The following is a 12,531-nucleotide window of genomic DNA, read 5'->3' on the forward strand; positions in this document are numbered from 1 at the left end:
ATGGATGAATGGATAGCTTTTTCATATAAAGATCCACAATGTCATTCATATATAAGCAGCCATGTCTCCATCAATAGGGCTGAGACACCTGGAGCCACCCACAACCTCCGGCCTGTGGTGCCCAGATGAGAAACAGCTGGCCAAGCAGTTTTCCTTCTATGTGAAGCCCAGTGCCTCGTAAGAGACAGTATAATAGGAATGAAGGACTATGGGGCCCAAGTTCAAATTTTAGTTATACCACTGGCTAGCCATGCGACCTTCCAGGAGGGATCTTGCTTTCCTTGTGTGTGAAGTATCAATGAAATTAAGAAGAAAATAAGATGACGTTAATGTTTTCAACAGGATTAATGCCTACGCTCTTAGCACAGTGCTTGGCACACGGTAACCCCTCTTTAAATGTTAACTGCATTGTTGTTGCTGTTGTTGTTACTAGGTAGTAACCAAATCTGCGGTCACCCCCAAGCTACTAGTAAGCCAGGAGGAGAATAGTTCATCAATGTTCCCCTCTTTCCACCCAACTCCTCTCTCCCTTCTGTATCACTGTGCAGCTGTTCACTTAGATCCTCATGCATGATGTCCACTTCATCCAAAGCCGAGAGCTGGCGATTCCACTGTCCATCAGAGCGCCCATGTTCCGGGCTCTGTGGCTTTGACAATGTCAGTGTTGGCAGGTATGGGCATTTATCCCCCCTTTTAAAATTGAGCAACTTGATGCTCAGAATGGGGACAGGAACGGCCCGAGGTCCCGCAACCAGCAAAAGGCAGAGCCAGGAGGCCACCTCAGACCCTTCCCCCTCTGCCCCCTGGCACCCCGCCCTGTTTATACCGATCAGGAAGCTTCCAGCAGAAAACGGTGACTCAATGGGCATCAACAATGAGGGCATGTATGAGCTCACAAGACAATCAGTCCAGGGGGAAGGTGACTCTTTAGTGGCTGGATAGCGTCATCAGCACCTGGTTTCTCTCCCGCTCCCGGCCGGCCACCCTCTCTGTGTTGGCTGGGTTGGTCTTCCAGGTGGCGCGGCTCCTCCTGGCTCCCAGGCGGCAGCTGTGATCCAGACCTCCAGCCAGGACCTGTCAACATCCAGCAGAGAAAATGCTGCCTCTTCTGTGTGTGTGTGTGTGTGTGTGTGTGTGTGTGTGTGTGTGTGTCTCTTTTTAATTAGCCCTATCACCACCACCCAGCAGCCCTCCCACTCAGGACCAGCCACCCGAAACCATGAGGCCCCAGTGATTACCCAGGTCGGTTTAGATTCCTCGGGACTTATTTACCTCTCAGACAGGGCAAGGTCAATGTCTCTAAGGGATGAGTAGCTGCTAAGATGGGGGCTGTTGAGATTATTGATAGGATTGGTGTTGGGTGGGCAATCCCAGGGCTGGGTCTGGAGCAGGGCTGTGTCCGGAATGCTTCCCTCTGTGAGCTAGGAACCTAGGGAAGGGCCTGGTGATCACATAGTAGGTATTAGTAGGTATTTGTTGAATGAATGAATGAATGAATCCCACGTTGGTAAAGACATGGAGCTTTGGACCAAGAGGAGAGATGGGGTCTCAGGGCAGCCAGAACTGAGTCCCTGGAGTAAGGTAAGCCCTTCCCACCTCTGAGCTCTCCTCTGGGCCAGTTTCCCATCACTGGGGTTGGAGAAGAAGCACAGGGAAGGGAGACTCACAGGCACCTCTGTCTGTCCCTGTCTGTCATGGACCCTGGATGTAGGAGACAGACAGAAGGACGCATTCATTGAGCTTCCTGTTCCTCTGAGGTCAGTTTCTGCAAAGGGGCACCCGTGGGAGGGGCAGAAGGGACACCGAACACCTGGGTTGCCCACTTACCCACTCCTCTCCACTCCCTTGGGGCACCTGCACTTTCCAGCTGCAGAAACTGAAGCTTTAGGATGAGTCACTTGCTGATAAGTGGCAGGGCTGGGATATGAACGCAGGTCCCTCTGGCTGCAGAGCCATGTCTCACCAGCCTACCTCCCACACTCTTTACTGGGACAATTGGTGACTCAGCCCTGGGTCCCCTTTCAGGGGAGAATAGCCACGCCCAGGGACCAGGCGATGAGGCTGGGTGTGGCAAGGCAGGAAACCTGGGTAAAGGGCTAGTGAGTGATAATCTTATCGACAATAACAATAGTGCTCAAGTAGAACCCTCACATTTGGGGCACTTTCTCCCACACAGAGCCCCTTCCCACCACTGGCTGACCCAATCCACAGGTCACCCGGATTCAGGTCTCACCTCTGGGGTGTGGGGGCCCGGCCCAGGCTGATGCCTCTCCCTGTCTCTGCCTATTTTTCCAGCTGGATCTCACTCCCCACACATCCTCCCCTCACTGCCATGTGCTGGTGGGGCTGGGGCTCCTGTCCCTTCCACCACATTCAGTGTCCCTGGCGGGACAATGAGGACATTGACACTCGGGGTCCTGCATCCTCGATCACTACTGAGGTCAGCCGAGAGCCAGCCTGACCCTGGGGCAGTCTGGACGACCCAGAGTCAGGGACTGGCTGGCTCTCTCCCTTAGGAAGCTCTGGATATGTTTGTCTTAGTTTTTTCACTTAAAGAAGAGATTTTAAAACAGTTTGTGAAAACTTGAAGCTGAGAAGGCAGGCCGAGGGATTCCTCCCTGTTCACTCTCTGCCTTGGGTTCCTGGCCAAGCCTTGCTCACCTTGGAGCCTCTCGGGGAAGGTACTTGCCAGAGCTCTTAGCAAGAGAGTTGAGCTGACAGTTACTCACTCCCTCAGGAAAATGTCCTTGTGCTCCCAACTGGAAGCATCGCCCCCCCCTCCCCACCCCCCGCCCCCAAACCATCATCACCCTTACCACTCCCTATCTCTCTGCCTTAATTCTAATTTTCTGGTTTATACTTCCTGGTGGTTTTCTTCATCATTTACTCATTCAGTTTATCTCACTCTAGTGCTCGACTAGAATATAAACACTCCGAATGCAGGGACCACAACATCCCCAGCATCCAGAACAAAGATGGAGACATGTAAAATATCTGTTGAATGAATGGATGAATGAATGAATGAATGAATGGATGGATGGATGGATGGATGAATGAAAATTGATAGGAAAGCTCATTCTATTTCTCTCAACTGAGCTATTTCCCAGCTGTGTGACCTTGGGTTGGTGACTCTACTTCTGTGATTCGCGATTTGTGATCCCTAAACAGGGGTGATCACACCTACCCCTTAGGGTTGTTTATGAATTCCATGAATGGAAATTTTTTACCAAACCCTCACCTCTTTCATTCCCCCCCCCTTTTTTTTTAAAGTTTTTGTTGATTTCAGAGAGAAAGGGAGAGGGAGAGAGAGATAGAAACATTAATGATGACAGAGAATCATCGATTTGCTACCTCCTGCACTCCTCCTCTTGGGGATCGAGCCGGAAACTTGGGCATATGCCCTAACCCGGAATTGAACTGTGACCTCCTGGTTTATAGATCGATGCTCAACCACTGAGCCACACCGGCTGGGCACCCTCACCTCTTTCTTGATGAGTACTTACGGTTGGTGAGCAGTTTGGGACAGAGTGGAAGGGGTAGGTGTGCAGATAGGAAAGGGAACACGTTTTATCGCCTCCCAGCCCCTCCCTCATGACAATCACAAATCAGCCACCCCTTCCAGGAACACTGCCCTACTCCCAGGAGGCCTTGGAAGTGGGTCGAAGGTCATTCTCCTCTGGAGTCCCCCCCAGGAGCCAGATTGGGCTGAGGCGAGCGAAAGCCCAGACTACCTGCTCCCTCAAGGATCCAGCCTGAGCCCTAACTGGTTTGGCTCAGTGGATAGAGCGTCGGCCTGTGGACTGAAGGGTCCCGGGTTCGATTCTGGTCAGAGGCATGTGCCTTGGTTGTGGGCACATCCCCAGTGGGAGGTGTGCAGGAGGCAGCTGATCAATGTTTCTCTCTCATTGATGTTTCTAACTCTCTCTCTCTCTCCCTTCCTCTCTGTAAAAAAATCAATAAAAAATGTTTTTTTTTAAAAAAAGGATCCAACCTGAGATGAGCTGGCGCTGTTCTGGGCTCTGCAGACAGCCTGCAGCAGTGCCCCTCCCTGGCCCTGAGCACCCCAGGTCCCGGAAACGCATCTCAGAAGGAAGAGGAAGAGTCTACCTGGTTTCCTAAGAGGGCGATGGGAAGGCGCAGTTCTCTAAGCTAAGCACCTTACATCCTCTTCTCGCTGACACCCCATTACTCTACAGATGAGGAAGCAGGCTCTGTGAGAACCACTCCCGAGGCCACTCACTCAGCCAGCAGCGGCAGAGGCCTGGCTCCGGAGGGGAAGCCACAGGAGGCCTGCATCCCCGAGCCGCCCGCCCATGAATCCCTGGGGGAGCTTGTTTAAAATGCAGGCTGTAACCCTGACTGGTTTGGCTCAGTGAATAGAGCGTCGGCCGGCGGACTGAAGGGTCCCAGGTTCGATTCCAGATTGTGGGCTTGATCCCCAGTAGGGGGCATGCAGGAAGTAACCAATCAATGATTCTCTCTCATCATTGATGCTTCTATCTCTCCCACTCCCTTCCTCTCTGAAATCAATAAAAATGTATTTTTTTAAAAAAAATAGTTGGGTGAACTAACAGGCGCTCGAGAGGTGCTCAGGACAGCCGGCTCCATGCTGACACCACCTCACCCTGACATCGTCCTCAGGTGCCCCATGAGTCAGCCCGACGTGGATTCTCATCTCTGAAAAGTCTCCCACCAGGGAGAGGAAGATGAGAACATGGATCAGCTCTTGAGCAAAAACACAGCGGGCAGCAGGGCAGGGCAGTCAAGGAGCTGTGGGCTGGGAGCCAGGAGACCCCACACGAGACCCCTTGTCACTCCTTTGCTCCGTGACCTCTATAGGGACCAGAATGTGCCACCCCAAGATATGCCACATTGGCATAAAAATGAGTTCGAGCCGAAGGCAACTGAGAATTGACAGACACGCAAGGGTTCTCTGTTCTCCCCTTGTCGCCTAAAAGGGCCTGTTTCTCTTTGAAGAAGGCGCCCACACCCTTGTCCCTGCCCTCGTACCAGGGAGAGGAGAACAGCTCTTATCTTCAAAGATAGGGCGTCAACACCAAGATGAATTTGCATAAACAAACTTTACTGGTATAGCCCTTATCTTCCACTGGTTTCCTCCTATATTGCCTAGTCATTTCTCCCAATTGATAGTCCCTTGATGTCTAAACCCTCTGTCCTTTGCTAAGAACGTAGATAAGCCTGAGTCTGACCCCTTCTGTGACTTTCACTTCTTGACTGTGAACTCCCGGGCGCGTAGATATTAGTCAATGTCTCCTGCCTTTTCTCCTGTTATTGTGTCTTTTGTCAGTTCAGTTCAGTTCCCAGGCCCTCATGCACCACGCCTAAAAGTGCGGAGGGAAGGGTTTTCCGCAGCAACCCTGGCCCGCAATTCCCCACTAACACCCAGGAGCCCGAGAGAAACAACCCATGTTCTACGGAAAGAAAAGTAAAGCGAGATGCGCAGCCGGAGGCATGGCCAGCGCGGTTTGGTCGGTAGGCGCGCCATCCCATACACCCAGAGGCCTCAGGTCGGACTCCCGGGCAGGGCGCACGCCTAGGTTTCAGGTGCCTGTGGGAGGCAGCCAGTCAAGGTTTCTCACATCCATGTTTGTTTTCTCTCTCTTTACCTCTCTCTCTCTCTTTCTCAATCTCCCTTCCCCTCTCTCTAAAAGTCAATAAAAATGTCCTCGGGGGAGGATTAGAAAGAGAAAAGGTAAGTATATTCCCCTTGACTCTCTGGGGAAAATGAGCCACAGGAAAGGCCGGTGAGAGAAGCGCTCGAACATAGCGGCCAGGAGTGTGGCTCAGGGTCCCGCACACAAGGGCCTCCCGCTCTGGGCTCTCCTGACTCCTGGGGGTAGGATCTTGGGAACAAGTTATTGAACCTCTCTGAGCCCAGTTTCTTTACTACAACACCGGGTTCTAATACCGCCTTCACCAGGTGTTGTGAGAGATGAAGGGCAGCGTAGCAGCCTGCCTGGCATGTAGAGACCAGCCCGCGGATCCTGGGGCAGCTGTTGGGACTGTCTGGTTGTTAAATGAATATTATCAGCCTTGCCAGCATCACTGTGTTTTCTTCCTTCCCCGGAGGGCTCGCCCTCACCCATGCCAGCAGGCCACGGGGGAGGGGCCCTGCCTCAGCTCCCTCGACTGCGGCCTGCAGGGCTGGGGGCAGCCCGTGGATGCCATTAACTAGTTACTCTCCCCTCCGGGGACAGCAGGCAGCCTGCCAAGGTCTGCACTGAAACCTTGCCTGGGCGTCATCGGAAGCAGGGGGCAGCCACATTGATTCAGCACACTTTCCTGGGCAAAGAGGTGGGCTCTGGGGTTGGTACCCTTTTGCGCTGCTGTGGTTCCCGGGGCAAACTCCTTGACTTCTCTGTGCCCCAGTCTCTTCACACAGAGGACGGGGAGTTCGTAGTACTTCCCTCACGGGTTACTACAAGGATCAGTGAGACCATGTGAGGACGCTATCCACTTTGGGACCTGCTCCAGGAGTCAGGCACCAGGCCAATCAGTGCGGGTCAAAAAGGAGCCCCAGTCCCCATCCTCAGGATGTCTCCGTTCCCATGAGAAGCTCTAACGCTGCTAGAGGGAACCAGTTCAGGCTGGGGAGATGGCCCCGAACTTCAGGGCCTGCGAACCGGGTTCAGGTCCTGGCACCGCTAACGTGCGTGTGACCTTAATTAAGCAAGATGCCTTTCTGTCTCTCACTTTGCCACTCTGTACCATGGGATGAGCTGAGGCTATATTGGGTCATGGATAAAAAAAACACTTTGAAAAGCATACGCTATTTCGGAGGGCTGGGGTGTTCTGCATAGGAAGAAAGTCTGCAAGCTGGAACGCGTTTGAACTTCGACTGGATGCTCGACGGGACAGCACCCCTGTCTTAGATAAAGTGATCCTCGCAGAAGATAATAGCAGGTTCGAGGTTTACAGCCAGCTCGTTTCTTTGAAACCTGAGTAATCTCGGCGTCCAGCAGCTGGCTCACTTGGGTTTAGAAAAGCAATTGGGCAACATGCCGGTGTTTTCAGTCAGCTGTTTAGAGCGGATGACTCACAGAGTTTTAGACACGGCCACGAAACAGTTTTAGATTCTCTAAATCGGGGCTTCTCAGACCTGATAAGTGAGTTGTTGGCCAACTCCCAGGCCCTGTCATTCTGAAAATGATGGATTGGTGAGTTTGAGAGGTGACGTTTCTCCCATGCGATTCATCTCGCTTTCTCCCCAGCTCCTGGCTGGAATAGGAATGGGACGGCTGGGAAGGTCAGTGCAGAGGAATGAACACAATGGCCGGGAATCTTCCAGAAAGGATAAGGTCAAAGGAGAGGCGGACAGTAGTTCAAGCAGTGAAGGCAGCTTCTAACCAGTAACGACTGCAATAGAGGAAAGGAGACCTCATGTGGAACTGGCCTCAATTCCCGATACAGCAGGGACCCGGGGCCGGGGGGGGGGGGGGGTGGTAGGGAAGGGGGGCTTAGGGCCACGGAGCAGGCAAGGGGTCTGTGGATGGAAAATCACTGAGAGGATGCATCAGGGGTCAGAGGGAATTCTGGCTAAACCAACTCAACAGGATTCCTGTGGAAGGCAGGCCAGGTGACCAGGCCCCTCGGAGAGTGGGGGTGAAGAATTTGATCAGATATCGATGGCGATGAGATATCCAGGGTGGGGGTTCAGGCTAAACCAACAGGACAGGATTCCTGCTCTTGAGGACGAGGCCTGGTAAAACACAGGTCTGAGAGGAGCCTGACTAAAGTTTGGTCAAGGAAAGAGTCTTTGTCAGTCCCCCCTCTTGTTCGAGGAAAGAAGGGACATTGTTTCCTCTGAACAATTTAAGTCCATTTCTCATTTGGTCACCTTTTGCTCAGGAAGGATCAGCTAGACCGCGCGTTGAGACTTGGTTGTAGCTAGCGGCCAGTCAGTTAAAGGGAGCGTATCTATAAAAAGAAAAGAAAAACAGAGATTAGTAGCTGGAAACCCAGAGGGCAGCCCTCCGAGCAGCTTTCTAGCTGCGGAGCTGTGAGCATCTTTAGGTGACGGAGGGAGGACAGCCACGGCGATCCAACACGTCTCCCGCTTTGCAGTTTCAAGGTCATTGTCAATGGCTTCGGGTGTTGCACTGAACTCTCTGAGTGGCCCACACGACAGGCATGAAGGTTGCTCATTCATGAAATTTTGTGGAGATTTCTCTGAAGTTTACATCAAATCATCCAGCTCCTGTTTGCTGGGCGGCTGGAAAAGGGCGGTTTGAATGCTCAGGGAGGCCAAAGGTCAGGAAGGCAGGAGAATAAAGAGAAACATGAATTTGGAGACTTGTAGCCAGACATTGGGGACCCCGCTGGGTGTACTATAGTTTTCCATTGAAACACAAAATTGCTGTCTGCAGTCCTCTCCTTTTTTGATCTGCCTGGCGGGTGTGGCTCAGTGGTGCAGTGTCGACCTGTGACCCAGAACATCATGGTTCAATTCCCGGTGGGGCACACGCCCGGGTTTCAGGCTCAGTCCCCAGTGGGTGGCATGCAGCAGACTGCTGACCTATGATTCTCTCCCATCACTGATGTTTCTCTCTTTCTCCCTCTCCCTTCCTCTCTCTGAAATCAATGAAAACATACTTTTAGAAAAGACAACAAAAGTAAAGCTACTCTTGCTTTCAAAATAAGTCTCTAATCTCAATAGACTATTTAAAGGCAGCGCGAGTGGTAACTGGCCTCGGCAGGCTAATCTTCGTCTAGAATCGGCTCCATCACGAAGGATTCTGCCCTGTGGCTGATTGCAAATGTTTTCAGAGAAGAATCAGAGTAAAAAAACATAAATCAGATGAAAATGGCTGTGGTTAAATATCTGATGCAAGTTCGTTTGACACCCCTCCCCCCCCCCAAAAAATGTGGCTATTTCTGCAACACCCAACATTTAAAAATAATAACTGCAAATATGACTGATAACATCAAATCATAACATGCCATGAACAGCAAGGACATGGATCCATTTCTAGAAATTCACACAGTTTCTGAGATAACATTTTGCACATACAAATATATGCCAGGGAAGGTTAAATATCTCTTAGTTAACAATGCTGTCCATTCAACCTAACATGTCAAATAAACCAAATTATTTGCAACAGCCTTCCTTTGGGGGTGGGGGGTGGGGTCCTCTGGGAAATCTCAAGGTCAGTTCAAGAACAAGAAGGTTTCACTCAGGGCTTGGTTTTGGGAAGTCTAGATTGTCAACAATGTAAAAAACCTTAGACCTTTGCAACAGCCAAGGACACGGTAAAGATTAATATACTGTGCAAGAGATCATTCTGATAAGACAAGATCTTGGTCCTTAGGCTGATTATCTTTTACAATCTCCTGTTAACCGCAGATAAATAATCCAAGAAAACTTGGTTGTTTTAGCAGAGAGAAAACCACATGCTAGTTTTGCATCAGTGTACTTTTGATATCAAAGTTAAGTTTTAAAAGAACGTATAAATAAATCTATTCAATCTTCGCCAGTTTGACCGCACACGTAGCTGCCAGATGTCTTCAAATCCATCTGAATGGATGACTATCCAGTCTGTTTCCAATGCGCCTTTTTCCTTTTTAGCCTCACCTTCAGAGCCCCAGAGGGGGGAAAGGGATTTGAATGTTCAAGTGACCAAGGGGCTGGAGAGGGCAGGGAAAAGGTCTAACAGAGGTGGACAGAGGGATGGAGAAGGTCCTTTCAAAGGATTCAAGGGAACTAAAGCGGTAAGAAGGGGAGATGGGAAGGAAAGTTCTCAGAAGAGCCAGTTTGGGGACATCTCAAGTTTCCCAAAGAGGCCATGGAGATTCCGCATTATCCTTGGGAAAGTCATGCCACCTAGAAAGGAAGCAGACAGAGTTGGCGAAGCAGATAGTCATCAGGGGTTGGAGAAGGGAGTTTCCAGGGCACCGAGAGCTCCTTTCGTCTTAATTAGTGTGCCTGAACCTTGTCCACGGAAGCACTTGAGACTCTAACCAGACTGGCCTCATACAAACACAGATGCCTCAGGCTCTACCCTAGCTTCTAGAGCAGCGGTCGCCAACCTTTCAGACCTCATGGACCACCGGTTGGCGACCGCTGTTCTAGAGCCGTGATGGCGAACCTATGACACGCGTGTCCGAGGTGACACGCGAACTCATGTTTTTGGTTGATTTTCTTTGTTAAATGGCATTTAAATATATAAAATAAATATCAAAAATATAAATCTTTGTTTTACTATGGTTGCCAATATCAAAAAATTTCTATATGTGACACGGCACCAGAGTTAAGTTAGGGTTTTTCAAAATGCTGACACGCCAAGCTCAGAAGGTTCGCCATCACTGTTCTAGAGTCTACTCAGTCCTCACCGCGCTGCAGGCTCAGGAGCCTGCTCATCAGTGGCTCCTGAGCTATGGGTCAGGAGTGAAGTCAAAGGCGTCCAAGGCACACACCTAGGGCCCTGGGTGAGAGGTCCAGGGCCCAGCGATGAACTGGATTCTACCTGGGTCTCGCGCACACAACTGTTAAAGAAAACCAGAGCTGGCCCTGGCCGTGTGGCTCAGTTGGTTGGGCGTTGCGCCTGCAATGAAAGGTTGAGGGTTCAATTTCTGGTCGGGACATAATTGCAGGCAGGGGGGCTTGCCAAAGGCAGCCAGCCCTGTTCCACTCTCACATCGATGTTTCTCTCTCTCCTGCTCCCTCCCGCTCTCTCTCTAAAAATCAATTTAAAAATATATTTTAAAAAACCCCCACAGAACTGGACATTAGCTTAATGAAGAAAAGCAGATTTTTTTAAAAAAATATATTTTATTGATTTTTTACAGAGAGGAAGGGAGAGGGATAGAGAGGCAGAAACATTGATGAGAGAGAAATATCGATCAGCTGCCTCCTGCACACCCCCCACTGGGGATGTGCCCACAACCAGGGTAAATGCCCTTGACCAGAATCGAACCCGAGACCCTTGAGTCCGCAGGCCGATGCTCTATCCACTGAGCCAAACCGGTTCTGGCAGAAAAGCAGATTTTTAACCAAGAATGATTGCAACAGGAGGTAGAGACTGCAGTCTGGGATGGGGCTTATTTCCAAATACAGCAGGGACAAGGGGACATTTATAGCCAGGAAGCAGGCTGGGGGTCAGTGGATGGAAAATTACTAAGAGGAAGCGTCATGGGTTCAGGGGCGTTCATGCTCACTAACTGCACAGGATTCCTGCTGCTGGCAGTCCAGGTGCAGATGCCACCTAGGATGGTGAGGATGAGGAATTTGATCAGATATCCAGGGTGGGGGATTCTCTGGAAACTGGCTGAACAAGATTCTTGCTCTGGAGGACAAGACCCAAGGAGGGCCCAGTCAAAAAAAAAAAACACAAAAAAAGAGCTCAAAGGCCCTGACTGAAGTTTGGTCAAGGACATTTTGTCAGTTACAAGGGCTGTGCTTGGTTTAAAAGGCAGACAGCTGAGTAACACATTTTAAGAAAATGCCCTATCATATAATATTAAAAATGTTCTAAATACATTTTTAATTAAAAGAGGAAGTTACAAAATGTGCACATGCTAGATGGATGAGGGTGGTGATGTATAATTTTGTATTTATCAGGAGGACACACCTCTTATACTCCCCCCACCCCCCGCCCCTGGGTGCACCGTCTCAAATATAGAAATGTGTGAAATGAGGGCCATGACCACAGGTTGGCTTAGTACCTGTGGACATTATTGTGTTGTACCAGTAGATATCCTATATAATAAAAGCCCAGCGACCGAAACAGCAAAAAAACCAGAATGACCAGAGACCAGTAGGACCATGGCCCCCCACCCCAGCCGGCCCCACCCCACAGCGGGGACCCCCCCCCTGATCTGGGGCCCCCATCAGGGCAGGCCAGCTGGCCCCCACCCGTGCACTGGGACTCTATCCTATATAATAAAAGGGTAATATACAAATTGACCCTAATGGCAGAATAACCAGAATGACTGCTTGACCAGTCACTATGAGGTGCACTGACCACCTTTTGGCTCCTTTCCCTGGCAAGCAGGCTCCAATTGCCTGATGACGAATGGGGAACTGGGGGTGGGTGGCGGGGGATGCGGGCAGTGCCAGGCCAAGGCCCCCACCCCGCCGGTTGCCCCACACACAGAGGGTGACCCACAGCGGGTGCGGGCCGGTGAACGAGCGGGAACGGTGGACATCTTTGTCCCTTCCCCTGGCCATCAGGCTCTGATCACCCGATGTTGAACGGAAACCAGGGGTGGGTGACAGTGGGGGACAGGGCTGGCTGCAGGCAGCTGGGGAAGATGGCCCTGATTGCAGGCCAGGCCTAGGGACCATACCTGTGCATGAATTTCATGCACCGGGCCTCTATTATGAGTATAAGTAAGCTTTGCTAACCTTTTGTGATGCATATAGCCTCCCAATGTCCCCACACCTGACAGCTGTCTGCAACGCCCACAGAGCTTGTTTACAAATACAGATTTCCGGCCCTGGCCTGGTTGTTCAGTGGATTGGAGCACTGTCCAGTATACCAAAAGGTTGTGGCTTCAATTCCTAGTCAGGGC

This window comes from Myotis nattereri (genome assembly GCF_964212035.1).
Source record: "Myotis nattereri genome assembly, chromosome: 3".
Taxonomy (NCBI): Eukaryota; Metazoa; Chordata; class Mammalia; order Chiroptera; family Vespertilionidae; genus Myotis; species Myotis nattereri.